The sequence below is a fragment of the Notamacropus eugenii genome, chromosome Y (genome assembly GCF_028372415.1).
Source record: "Notamacropus eugenii isolate mMacEug1 chromosome Y, mMacEug1.pri_v2, whole genome shotgun sequence".
NCBI classification, from domain to species: domain Eukaryota; kingdom Metazoa; phylum Chordata; class Mammalia; order Diprotodontia; family Macropodidae; genus Notamacropus; species Notamacropus eugenii.
Window position 1 is genome coordinate 5319067 of NC_092880.1, and position 14677 is coordinate 5333743.

A 14677-nucleotide genomic window follows, 5' to 3' on the forward strand; every position below is an offset into this window, starting at 1 on the left:
CAGAATATTAAAATCCCCTCCCACCAGCAGCTTGGTCATCCCTTCTGCCTAACCACTCTCACATGCAGCCAAGGCATTCCCTTTGTCTGACACCTCCCGCCTGTGGCTTTGTCATTCCTTCCCCCCTGTTCCCAGCTGCCTCCTCAGTTACCCCAGTACTATCTGTGTTACACCCCAAACTGCAGCTCTCTTGCCTCAAAGAAAGACCTAATTTTGGCTCTATTGGCTGTTTCCTCTTGGATTCAAGTTGACATGATTTATTTTTGATGATGCCTAAATTCTCATATAGAATATTTAAGTATGAATGGTGACACACCTGTGGGTCCTGGCTTCAACACACCCTTTTGTACTTTCCACTCATTAATCCTTTAGGTTCACAGATTTCTAAAATTCTTCTTGCTAATAGATAGTGGGAGGGTACTTGCTGTTAAGGTCCAAATGTCTAAGTTTTATTATAAACTTAGAATTTTTTTGTTGTTGTGTTGTTATTGAGTCATTTCATTTTGTTCAACTTTCCATGAGTCATTTGGGATTTTCTTGTTTGCTATTATATTGGAGTGGTTTGTCATTTCCTTCTCCAGTTCATATATTCTGTTTGGACCTAGTTGTTTGCAAGTTGCTTTCTCCATTAGATTGTGAGATTACCAATACCAGTGACTATCTTTTGCTTCTCTTTTAATCCTGAAATTTTAGCTCAGTGTCTAGCATATAGTTAGTACTTGATAAACACTTATTGACTAACTGAAGTATGGTAAAATGACATTTAAATTTCAGGTTATAGCAACAGATTTAAACGAAAATTAAGAATCATTAGACCAATCAAAAAATAAAAAAAAAAACAATAAGCATGTGGTTTAAAGCAGATTTCTGAAACTCAAATCCTCCTACAACATATTTACAGCCCCATGTCCCCCACCTGCACAATTCTATAGCTACTCATATTCAGTAGGATGCAAAAGAATTCCCAGCAGGATAACATGAACTTCTCAGTACACCATCCTCTGGTTTTCCAAGTGATGTGATTTTTCTTCATTCTAGATTCTTTTCTGATATATCCAGAAGTTTATTTTTCCCCCTCCTAACTTGCTTTCATACTACCATTATTCTAGACTCTTGACTATTCTAACTCAAGGATGACCAGATATCTGCTTTCATTTCTGTTCCAAGACATTTTTATAGCTTTTTTCTTTTTTAAAATTAATTTATCACTGCATATCTGTATTCTATCCCTGGTAATTTACTGTTTGTTTCCATCACAAACCTACTATACCTCCCTTGCATTAAGAATGTCCAGATTTATTCAAATATTTGTCAAATCACGTTTTTAAAAGTTTGGCAAGGATTGGTGAGGATTCTCTGCACAGCCTCCTTCACATGCTTGTTCCTCAGGCTATAGATCGTAGGATTAAACACGAGGATCACTAGTGTATAAAACACTGAAGTCACTTTATCAGTATCTAATGAATGGTTTGACTGGGGCTAGAGGTATAAGAAAAGGAGTGTCCCATAGAAAACAGTGACAGCCATCATGAGGGAAGCACAAGTGGAGAAGGCTTTCTGTCTCCCTTCTGCTGAACGTATCCTCAGGGTAGCCAAGATGATGTGGAAGTAGGACACTAGGATAATTTTCATGGAAAAAGAAAGGATGGCAGCTGTAGAGATAAAGACTATTGTCTCTGCTATATGAGTACTAGAATAAGATATAGCTAACAAAGGTACATTATCACAATAAAAATGATTAATGAAATTGGAAGAACAGTAGGACAATGAAAAAACACAAGCAATGACTGTCGCTGCTGTTGAGAAGCTATAAATGTATGTAAGGACAAGTAGGATACAAATCTTCTGTGACAACATAATCGTGTATAATAGATGATTGCAAATAGTCACAAGCGCTCGTAGGCTATGGTAGCCAATATAAAAGTCTCGGCAATAATGAAGACTAAGAAGCTTCCAAGTTGAGTCGCACATCCGTAGTAGGAAATGGTTTTCTTCTCTACTAATAAATTAATCGACATCTAGGGAGTAATGACAGTGGAACTGTCAAGGTTAATGATAGCCAAGTATCTAAGGAAAAATACATGGGAGTTGGAAGTTGAGAATCTATAGTAGTGAATGTGATGATTCCCACATTTCCAGTCACTGTCACTCCATAGATTGCTAAGAAGATGAAAAAGAGGAGAACTTGAAGCTCTAGATAATCTGACACTCCAGTGAGAATGAAAGTAGTTACATAGGAGAGATTTCCTGGAGTCGTTTTTGATTGGTGTCAACTGCTATGGGAAAAAATGGGGGAAAAGGTTTAGAAGCGAAGTATGATTCTTTTAGATCTTGTATCTCAAATAAATCACTATATACTGGGATCAAAGTTTATTGTTGAAGATGATGTTTTGTTTTGTTTTTGGTCTTTGGAGAAACTTGTCTTAGATTTGGGGATATATGTTAAAATCCCTCTGGAATCCAAGTCTCTAAAACAAAGGTAGAGATCTCTTTTTTTCCCATTTTACATGATTTTTTTCTTCTTCTCAAAGAAGGTCACTTTAACCAAGTTTGAGATAAGCAGGAAGCATTTTATGGAATATTATCAATTATTTTAACAAGCACTGATTAAGTAGGGAATGGGAGAAAAATAATCACAAATTCCATAAACCATTATGTGTCACCATCTGTGGGACACTGTAAGACTTTGTCCAAATCCACTTGACTCATCCAAGCATCCCAGAAAATGTAAGCCTTTGATCATCAGAACATTAGAAACAGGCTCCTAGGAACCTCTAATGTCTACACAAGACCTACAAAAACATTCTTATAATATCGTATACTCCTGGATGGATATTTAACTTCTGGGGAAGCTTAAGTTGACCTATTTCTCCAATTTAAATAATTTATATCCATCTGCTTGGCACAAACATCATGGCTGTTTTCACCTATGAATGGTTCAATGCTTTGTCTGCACTGTTCATTGTTTCCAAGCACATAATCAGTCCTCTAGCATCAATTATTTTGAATCTAACTATATTCAGCTTTCATTTTCTTGATTAAATTTTAAGGATGTAATTCTGTCTCATTCAGATAGTATTTTATCTGTCCCCCCTCCTCAAGACTGCCTGCACATATATCGCATTAGTAGTACTCAAAGAATGCGATACCATGGGGTCAACACACCGGGAAAAATGTAATTGAGAGTCAAAATTATTCCCCTTAACTATCAAATATATCTTTCTTTAACCCAACGCAACTCGTTAGATACCCTAGGCCAAAGAAGTTTTTGTTTGGTCAATTTTTAGTTGGGTCAGATGCTTGGTGACCCCATATGGGATTTGCTTTGCAAAGACACTGGAGTGATTTGCCATTGTCTTCTCCAGTTCATTTTACAAATGAGGAAACTGAGGCAAAGAGAGTTAAGTGACTTGTTCAGGTTTACACAGAAAATAAGTATTAGGGCAGATTTGAATTCAGGGAGATGAGTCTTCCTGACTTCTGGCTGGACAGTGTCATCAAGCTGCTCCTAGGGCACAGTACTCTACCATTAGTTCAGGTAGTCAAGAATTCCTAATTCCTTCTTTCCCTTCCTTCTGATGTCATTTGAAAAACACAATGATAGAAACGGATTCAGTGTCAGAAAGTCCTGTTATGACTGGTTATCAAGCTAGGACAGAGCTCAAAATTCACCTCTAATCCCTCTTTTCCTCCTCTGGTTATCTGTGTGATCCAGCTGGAGTTGATTACTCTCTCAATATCCGAGACAGTTTTCTAAGAGTGTGAAGAAATATTGTAGATATGTTGAAGGAAATCTGTAGAGTTGAAAAAAGAAGTTCAAGATGAAAACAATAAAAGTTCAACAGCTATTTTTTTTTTATCTCAAGCTCATAACTTGTATTCTAGAAGAGGGATTTGAACAGTCTTCCGTCCTTTGGCTCATCAAGGCAACATGGAGACAGAAATAGCATCGCAAACGTCAGAGTGATGAATGTCTATGCAACATAATGCTAACTTGATTAGAATCTTAATTGTTACTTTGATTTTGATCACAATGTTTTGTTCAGGTTAAAAAAAAATGTCAGAAACCAGAATAATGGAGTAATACAACCAGCCTGTTGAGGAGAAAAACTGTACACTGAGCTTGTGTGAACCACCCTCATGAACTTTGTTAGGGTTTTGGCTTGCTCCTGAAGCATCTGGAGCCCTCTGATCAGTAATAAATTACATGTTGCCAGCCTTCTATGTTTGAGAAAAAAAATCTTCAATATACCAAGCCTTCCCCAACGGAACAAAGGAATACTAGGGACTCATTACTGAGGCCTCTTTACATATCATCCTGCTCCCCAAGTGAATATACAAAAAAGTATGGGAATGACAGTTATTATTGGTACATTTTATTCTGATGGAATATTATCAGGTTTGATTTTTAACACACAGGAAAAAAATCTGGCCCAATAGGCCACTGTTATCTTTCTTAAACCCTATTCTAGCTGGTCTCATCCTACATATTTCTCATCTATTCCCACTACTACTGTCACTTCCCCTTTCTTCTTGGATTGCACTTTACCATTTCTCTCTTTGAACATTACCATCATTTAATAAATTAATATTTGTCACTTAAGAATCCTTGAGATATTTACTTACTCTCAAAGTTATGTCTCATTTTCCATGGTCACATGAATCAAGTAGTATAACTTATGTGTCAGTTGTCAACAACAAAGTATACAAAGGACAAATGAGTAAATATCAGGATAGTGAAAGCCTTAGAATTTAAGGGAAATTAGGCAAGTGACAAGAGCTACTACTCAGATCTATGATTCTTCTTCCAGCTCACTTGAAGTAGTAGTTCTCCTCTGTCCCAATCAGTAACATCTTTCTGGGTATTTTCTCTCAATACTTTTGCTAAGCTACAATTCATGAAAATATTATCTTTCCTTTTGGAGAAGGAAATGGCAAATCACTCCAGTCTCTTTGCCAAGAAAACCCCAACTGGAATCATGAAGAGTTGGACATGACTAAAATGACCGAACAACAGCAACAACGATCTTTGTTTTGACATCTGTATTAATATATTGTTGGTGCAAGAATGGTTTCTCTCTGGGGAATGGGCCTACAAGAGGGAGAGGAGAGAGAGTATAAAATTAGCTTCTCATTAATATACGTTTTTTCTTAAAGACAAAAATCTTTCAAAGGATAAAAGAACAAACTGGGCTTTGTTAATATCTTGTCAGCTTAAATAATTCAGAGGAAGTAGAATTAAGATGGCAGAGTAGAAGCCATGACCTGTTTCAGCTCCCCATTCACAACCCTCAAAATACCTGTTAAAAAGAAACGCTGAACAAATTCTAGAGCAGCAGAAGACACAAAATGATAGAGAGAAATAGATTTCCAGGCCAAGATAATCCAAAGGGCCAATAGGAGGGGATCTATTGTAACAGGCCCAGTGTGCACAGAGCTGGCATAGTCGGGACTACTGGAGCAGGCTTCAGGGCACTGAATCACTGTGCAAGGGTTTCCAGAGTCCTCAACTCACAAATGCCAAAGACAGATTAAAAGATCAGTGGAATAGTTCTGTCAGCTGCTTGAGAGAAGAACTTGGTCACACTCTAGCCCCAACTACAGGGTGGAGTCACCTAATGCTGCAGTTGAACTTTCTAGAACTTTCTGCTTACAGACCTTGGAGGAATTAAGAGACTTAGCTGGGTCTCAGACTTGAATGGCAGCCCTGGGGCAAAGATGAGTGCTGGTTTGATGGAGTTGGTGGGGCTATGGAGAGGGAATCTTACTCACAGCCCAGGGAGGAGTAAACACCTCTCCTTTCATCATACCACTTTAGAGGAACACAAAATTTACAGGTTCCTGGCAGCTCTGAAAGCAGCTGCACAAAGTCCCTAAAACTTGGGCTAGTACAGCCTCCACTTAGCAAGGAGTTCAAAGGTCAAGCAATTGTCTGGGAAAATAAAACTATAGAAAGTTACTTTCATGGTGAAAAGGTATTTTCTTATGATGAGGAAGATCAAAGTGCACAACTAGAGGAAGACAGCAAGGACAAGCCTCCTATATCCAAAATCTCCAAGAAAAATATAAAATTTGCTCAGGCCATGGAAGAACTCAAAAAAGATTTTGAAAATCAAGTAAGAGAAGTGAGGAAAAATTGGGAAGAGAAAGAGGAGCAATGCAAGAAAATCAAGAAAAATGAATAGCTTGCTGAAGGAGACCCCCCCCCCCCCCAAATAGTGAAAAAAATAACACCTCTAACCCAAATGGAAAAACAGGTCCAAAAACAATGAGGAGCATAAAGCCTTAAAAAGCAGAATTGACCAAACGGAAAAGAAAGTCCAAAAGCTCACTGAAGAAAATAATTCCTTTAAAACTAGAATGGAGCAAAGGGAAGCCAATGACTCATGAGAAATCAAGAAATTATAAAACAAAGCCAAAAGAATAAAAAATAGAAGACAATGTGAAATATATCACTATAAAAACAACTGGCCTGGAAAATAGATCCAGGAGACATGATTTAAAAATTATTGGTCTACCTGAAAACCATGATCAACAAAGAGCCTAGACATCATCTTTTAAGAAATTATCAAGAAAAACTGTCCTGACACTCTAGAACCAGAAGGCAAAATCGAAATGGAAAGAATTCAGGAAACACCTGCTGAAAGAGATGCCAAAAAGAAAACTTATCGGAATACTGTAGCCAAATTCCAGAGTTCACAGGTCAAGGAGGAAAATATTACAAGCAACTAGAAAGAAACAATTGTGGAAATATAATCAGGATAACCCAGGATGTAGCAGCTTCGACAACAAGGGATCGAAGGGCTTGGAATATGATACTGTAGAGGTCAGAGGAGCTAGAATTAAAACCAAGAATCACCAATCTAACAAAACTGAGTATAATATTTCTTGGGAAAAATAGAATTTCAATTAAATAGAGGATTTCCAAGCTCTCTTGTTGAAAAGACCAGAAATGAGTAGAACCTTCAAATACAAGAATCAAGAGAAACATGAAAAGGTAAACAGGAAAGAGAAGCCATAAGGGAGTCGTTAATGTTGAAGTTTTTACATTTCTATGTGGAAATATGGTATTTGTAACTCAACTGACCTTTCTCAGAACTAGGGTAGTTAGAGGGATATATGTATGCATGTATTTATGTAAGAGTATATTATATATGTGTAGGCAAATGTATAAGTATGTATTTGTGTATTTGTGTATGTGTGTATCTATGTATACACACATATATTTATACAAAAACATATATATGCATATACATTTATACATACATATATACACAAATATTTGTGTACTTATATATGTATGTGTGTGTGTGCATGTGTGTGTGTAGACAGAGGGCACAGGGTGATCTGAATTTGAAGAGGAAATACTTAAAAAATAAAATTTACTATTGAGTGGAATGTACTAGGAGTAAGAGAAAGGTAAAATGTAGCAAATCATCTCACAGAAAAGAGACAAGAAAGAACTTTTAAATTGGAGGGGAAAAGGAGAAGTGAGAAGAAATAAGTGAACCTTACTCTCATTGGATTTGGCTTACAAAATAACACACATTCAATTTGGTATGGAAATCTATCTTACCCTACAGGAAGGCAGAGGGGAAAGGAAGATAGGAGAGGGAGGATCATAGTAGGGGTGGCAGATTGGGACAAGGTAATCAGAATTAATCACTATTGTGGGGGTAAAGGTCAAAGGATAGAATGGAATAAATAGAGGGCAGGTCAAGTTTGAGGGAAATATGGGAAGCTTTTACAACCTGACTGCTATGAAATTGGTTTGCATGTTTACATGTATGATCTATATCTGTTTCCTTGCTTTCTCGATGATGGCAGGTGGGGAGGAATGAGGGAATGGAACTGAAAGCTTTAGAAATGAATGCTAAAATTATTTTTGAACTCAACTGGGAAGTAAGTTGTACAGGCAAGGTAGTGTAGAAATCTGTCTTGCCCTACAGGAAAATAGAGGGGAAGGGGATGGGAGAAGGGGGGGGGGGTTGATATGTGGGAGGTAAGATTTGGGAAAGAAGTGGTTTGGGTGTATGCTGTCTTGGAGTGAGGGGAGGGAAGAGGAGATGGGGAGAAAATTTGAAATTCACAATCTTGTGGAAGTGAATGCTGAAAAGTGAAAATAAATGAATAACTCTCAAAAAAATGAATAAATGATGGCAAATATGAAAGTGACAATGAGGAGAGGGAGGCATTCCAGGAAAGTAGAAAAAGTGTTAACAAAAGTGAGAATAAATGAAGAATTTTCAAGATTAGTGCACAGGGGAACTGGACAACAAATGGAAAATTTTTAAAAACAAAATGTACGTGATTCAAGTCTACAGTCTTACACAAAATAGTTTTTGCATGTACTTTCTGCATTATAAAATTTACGATTTGAATTGTTCTAAAGTTCATAATAAACAGAAAATATACACTATGGTATATTATATAAATATATATGTTTATGTGAATTGTGAACCGTTTTGATCCCCACACTCACCTGAGAAAGGCATAAAACCTGGATTAGTGTAACAGAAAGCAAAGTACAAGATTTTGCTGCTGTTTTAGATTGAGTTTTAGCCAATTAAATGCCTTTGATTGAGTCTTCCCTTTGATTGAATCAATCAAATATCTTTTATTGGAAACAGAATTATATATATATATATATGTATGTATATATATATATATATATATATATATATATATGTGTGTGTGTGTGTGTGTGTGTGTGTGTGTGTGTGTGTGTGTGTGTGCATGTGCATATGTACGTATGTATGTGTATATACATGTGTATATATGTATATTGTATTGATTGGAGAGAGAAGAAAGTCACAAATAGAGCTGAGAGAAAAGAGAGAGAAGAGAAAGTGAGTGGGCTAGGGGAACTTGCATGCGGGGAGGCCTAACAGAAAGAATGTTTGTGATGTCAACACTCTATGGATCTGTGTTAATTCCTCAGATATAAGCCCTATCTGTTTATCTTTCTTGATTTTTCAAGCAGGAGCCTGTAACTTTCCACATGGAAGACAGAACAAAAACATTTATGCAGACACTGGAAAACCAAATCCATCATAGTAACAAAAATCTATACATGATAATGATGCAGAGAACAAGACCAGCCCCAAGCCTTCTCCCTTCTAGGCTTCCCACAAACCAGCTTCATTTAACAAAATCACAAGCAAGCTCTTTCACTCACGCTATTCTGAAGCCTGCATTCCTCCTAGCTCTCACTGATCTCTCACTAATTTTCTCTCAGCTTTGCTTTAGGTCTTGGGCTTGCTGTTCCACCCCTTTCTGTTCCACTCATTCAGTAAACTCCTCCCACCACAGGCTCTATGTGACCCAGGCAGACACATGGATCTATTAATGAATATGAAAGATCTCCCCAGTTAAGTTACCATTACAGAGCCCTGTCTATTAGTCTGTGTTGATTTCTCAGACAGAAGTATTGTTTGTTGATGTGTGTTAATTTCTCAGAGAGAAGCCCTGTCTGTTAATCTTCATGAGTAAATTGAGATGATAGTGCTGGTAATGTGCATAATTGTCATTATAGTCCTGTTAAACTTTGTTTACCTAGAAACAGAAGCTGCAGGAAGGAGCCTTTGGAGTCTGCTGCCAGGCGAAAGGAGGAAGAGTTTGGAGTGGAAGAGTCTCTGTGAACTGAGACAAGGAGCAGAAGCACAGAGCTGCCTGCGTGTAAATCCAGGCAAGACCTCGGAGCAGTCAGCCCATGGAGGAGGAGCTGTGGAGTTTGAAAATCAGCCTTGAGTCAAGAGGAGAGAGAACTTTACTTGGATACTGTGTTTTGATTAAGGAGATTGTGCTTACAGTGATCTAGGGATGGAGGGTGTGGCATTTTCTGCTACACCTTAAGGTTTCATCTGCTAGGGAAGACCCTTACCTGGGACCCTCTGACTTTGGGGATGCAAAGATATATGCTATGCGCCACATGACAACCTGAGTGTTATGAAACACATATATGTGTTAGATGATATGTTTTGCTTAAGGATGTTGCTATGAATGTTATGCTTTACTTTATTGAACAAAGTTTAGTTTATTGCTGAATAAATATTTTATTATACTGTGCAATTACACCACCAAAATCATTCACATCAGCAGTCCTAAGGTGTGCTACTGTGAGCGACTGGCTTTACAATTAGCCAATCAGGGGAAAGACATGAAGACATATCCCACTCAGAGCTTAACCCACCATAATGCTTTGTATTCTCTGGTGAAACACACAGGATTTAGCTTTTCTCTCTGAGTAAACCCAAAATGTACCACAAACTGTACATTCCTATGTCAGCAACTACAAGGTCAGATGAAGCTAATCAGGACCATTCTTCTGTTCATGACTGTCCAGGGCAGGATGCCTAAAACTGGGCACTATCTTAAATAATGAGACTTTTCTTACCTTAGTATCTTACGGATACATGTTATTCTCTCTCTCTCTCTCTCTCTCTCTCTCTCTCTCTCTCTCTCTCTCTCTCTCTCTCTCTCTCTCTCTCTCTCTCTCTGTCTTTCTCTCTCTCCATCCAACTAGCTAGCTATCAGATAACTGGATAGATAGATATCTATGTCGATACACACACACACATATAGAGACAGAAAGACAGGTAAATATTCATGTCAATACTACAAGAAATACAGGCATCCTGGATCTACAATTTCAATTAAATCCTTAATATTCTCTTATTCTATCACATTTGCAATCTACCCAATTAAAAAATTCCTTTCTTGTATTATGGATAACACAAATGGAGACTATAATTTTGGCTGACACAGGAATCCTGAGTAAGAGAGGGAAAGATGAGAGGGAATTACTCTGAAGTTATAAGGTTCCCTTTGTCTATATGTCCTTTGGCTCATTTTTTTTCACAGTGATTCTCCCATGTTTATCTTTATATGAATATTCTGCCAGCTTTAAGAGAAATAAACATGCACATACCGTCTAATTCCGTTTTTCTTTCTTAGAATGAACTCAGTAATGGTCAACAGGATGTACATATTTTATTTTAAAATATTTTACATGGATATGTATTGTATATAACTTATACGTATGTGTGATCTGTAAATGCAATGTACACATATGCATATATTTGTATATAGGTACAAACATGCATACATACAAACATGCATGCATATATCTTTGTTCTTTTTAACTCAGTTAGACCCAAAGGTTAAGGAAAATGAATATATATTCATAGTATATTTATATGTGAGAAACATGCTCATTCTAAAAAAGACAACATTTATTGTGAAGTTAGGAGACGTTTTATTCATTTTTACATTCATTACCCTGAATGAATAGGTAGTTTCTAATGGAGTTCATTTGTTCAGAAGAATGCAAATCTTTTTATGGCCTGTTTCCAATTCAAATTTCCTACCTGCTTCCCATTGACTGGGTAGTTCAGTGTTCGTAACTTCTCTGAAAAACTGGTAAGCCCCACCCTCATATGGATCTATCCTCTTGCTTATATTTCTTACTCTCTTTATACTTTTACTTAGTAAAAGAACAGCAAATCATAAATTCTTTTAAAAGAATTCCCCTTAATTGATAAGAGATGAAACCCAGCATGTTTTAAGTTTAAGTTAAGTTTTAATTAATGCAGGAAGCGAAATGAAATTCTCCTCTGGCCTTTGAAGGTGTGGATTTTATCTCAAGTAGAAGGAAGGAGTTGTTTGCCTTTAGATATGTTGATAAACAGGCACCCACATCCTTGTAGAGTGAGTGAAGTGTAATCAATATTCCCAACACTCACTTTCTAGTCTGTTTTCCTGCCATCCTCAGCAAATTCAAGACCTCTGGTATATTACATATTTTCTTGTAGAAAAAGCAGTTCAGTTCATCTCTTACATATATTACATACAATTTAAATAAAGCCCCATCTTGGTGTGAGAAGTGTTCTTGCTCTACAAAGAAGAATACTCATTGTGAAGCCAGGGAAGCTTATTTTATTTTACATTTATTTTACATTCATTGTGAATTGGTAACTCCCTAAAGGAATATATTTGCTCAGACAAATGCAAGGCTATTTATTTCTTGTTTCTGATTCACATTCCCCTTCTCTCTACTCTCCATTGGCTAGATGGAAACTCCTGACCCATCCACTTCGTGTTCTCCTCCTTTATATGTTCCCTCTTCCTCATCATGTAGCGTACATGCATTTAAATTATCTTTCTAAGCTCGAGGGGTATGTTGTATAATATCAAACAGCTCCTTAAGCATGTGTACAAGCTTCGGATCTTTTACTTAATCAGAAGCCTGGTTCTGCTACGTCATACCTCCAATTAGAGTCAGTCACTTCTGACTCACATCCTGTTATCACTCCTGCAAAGTTGGGAGTAGTTCCTGATCCTGTGGAAATAGAGTTGCTTCTTTTGTTTCTCACATCGGCAAAATATCCAGTCTTTTCTACTCTTTGCCAATTAACATTGTCAAAGTTGAATCATCATCGTTAGTGCCTATGCCTCATGTTCAGTACAGTAGAATGTCAGAAAACTTAGAGCTTAAAGTGATCTTGTAGATGCTGAATGGTACACTAGAAAGAGCACTGGATTTGGAAGGGGGTAGTCTACATTCTGGCCCTGTAATCTGCACCTAGGTGAACTTGGACAAGTCTCCTCTACTTCGCTGTCCTCAGTTTCCTCACCTACAAAAATAAGAGGGGATGAATTGCTTAGTTGCCGTGGATTCCTCTAGATATATTGTCTTACCAATCAAATTTGTAGACCTCTCTCTAGACATTAACAGCGAACATTGAGAGAATAATCTAATCTTCATATCATTAGAAACATACTAACTCTAAACAAAGAATAATAGTTGTGAAATCAGGAAGGCTTTTATTAATTTCTATGTTCATTCCATTCTGAATGAATGGTAGTTCCTAACTGACTGGTACACTTGCTTCAGACAAATGCAATGTTTATATAGCTTGCTTTCAATTCGACTTTCCCTCCTCCCTTCCATTGGCTAGGCATTTCAGGGTTTTACCACTCACTTGGATCACACTTCTCATTTTCTTTACAGAATGATATGATATGAATTCTTTTAAAGGAATTCCCTTAATTGATAAAGAGGCGAAACCCAGAATATTTTAGGCCCCTTCACCATTTACATAACAAGAGTAATGAAATTCTTCTCCAGTCTTTGAATTTGTGGATTTTATCTAAAGAGTTGTTGTCCCTTAGATATGTTTTTTTCACTGTTTATCCAATTTATTTCTAAACCACACGATCTTTGAAAAATGATTGCTACAAAGGATCCATGAAATACCTTCTATTAGCATTTACTCCCATTCTCAAAGAATGAAGTTTCACACACATTTAGTAAATTCTCACATTTCAGAATCATTCCAAATGAAAACTAGTTTTTGCTCCCAAATTCTGTACCTATACTAAAACATATTACAACTTTTTTAAAAAATTGGTCTTCATTTTTTGGATAGATTTACTTCAGTGTTCTAGCTATACATTATTTTCAAGGATAACACATTTTACGGTTCAAATATTGACATTTACTGATGCAGTCATACCACAGAACAAAAAGCTGTGTAAAATATTTCCCTTGTGTGGTCTTTTGTACATAACAAGTATAACTGAGTTCAAGATAATTTTTCCCACCCCACACACATTATGAAGATTTCAATTTCCACAATTTCAATAGAATGTAGAAGAAATCACATCTAATATACATAAAATGACATTATATTGCTTTTGAAAAAACATTAGAAAAGGTAGTTCAGCTTCAATTTCTTTTCTTTTCTTTTCTTTTTTTTTTGCATGACCCAGAGATTTAAAAATGCAATGAAAATCTAACTTGCATGATATTGTTGGTGACTGGGGAAAAAATTTGAACTGTGAAAATTTATTATGCAAATGAACATATCAAATGTTGGTACAATTATCAAAATGAAAGCAGTTAATATTTTAGTTCTAAAATTACACACTTGTTTGTACAAAGCACATAAAAAATTCATCTTGCTAACTCAACTGTTGATTGTGAGGTCTTCAGAAAAGATTTATCATTTGGCTTGTAAGGATATTGAAGAGCTTCAAAAAAACATCAAAAGAAATTTTGTATCTTTATTAGAATGATGTTATGCTTAGTACACCAATTTTGGTATTCAGATTTGTTTTTTATCAGAAATGACACTACAAACTGCAATACTGGTCCAACAATCTTGTCTTTATTGTTAAAGCAAGAAACAAAATGAGAGTATTCAGAAAGTACTACCAGACATCAATTAATCCAAGATACTAGCTTTAATTTCAAAAAGCACTTGCAAAGACAATCAGACTTTTTTTGAATGGTTGAAATTTTTAATAACTAGAATAACATGAGTGTATAAGCAAGTGTCATGAGACTTTTGTTTTAAATGTGCCTTACAGTTGTTCTCTTTTTCTCAAATACGACAGTTTTTTACCTTTTTTCCTCAAAGGATAAAAAAGTATGAAATACAAACAAGCTCTTGCATTGTACACACTTGGAAGTATACAATTCAAGCGTTATAGAGCTATCTACATACCGTTAAATTCCATTAAATCTTGGAGAATCCATTAGTATACAAAATATCCAGTTACAGAAAGAACTAAAACCCATTTCTTTTTGTTACACACATATTCAAATATTGTCTAAAGTAAAACACTTTTAATCATTTTGGCTTTCTTCTACATTCCTAAGTTGATACATTTA

At 36.3% G+C, this 14677-nt stretch overlaps 1 pseudogene; it reads right to left on the bottom strand.

Moving 5' to 3' along the window:
* Nucleotides 1-1311: 1311 nt before the first annotated feature.
* On the bottom strand, nucleotides 1312-4645 carry LOC140516733 (olfactory receptor 8J2-like; annotated as a pseudogene).
* Between the last annotated feature and the right edge of the window lie 10032 nt (nucleotides 4646-14677).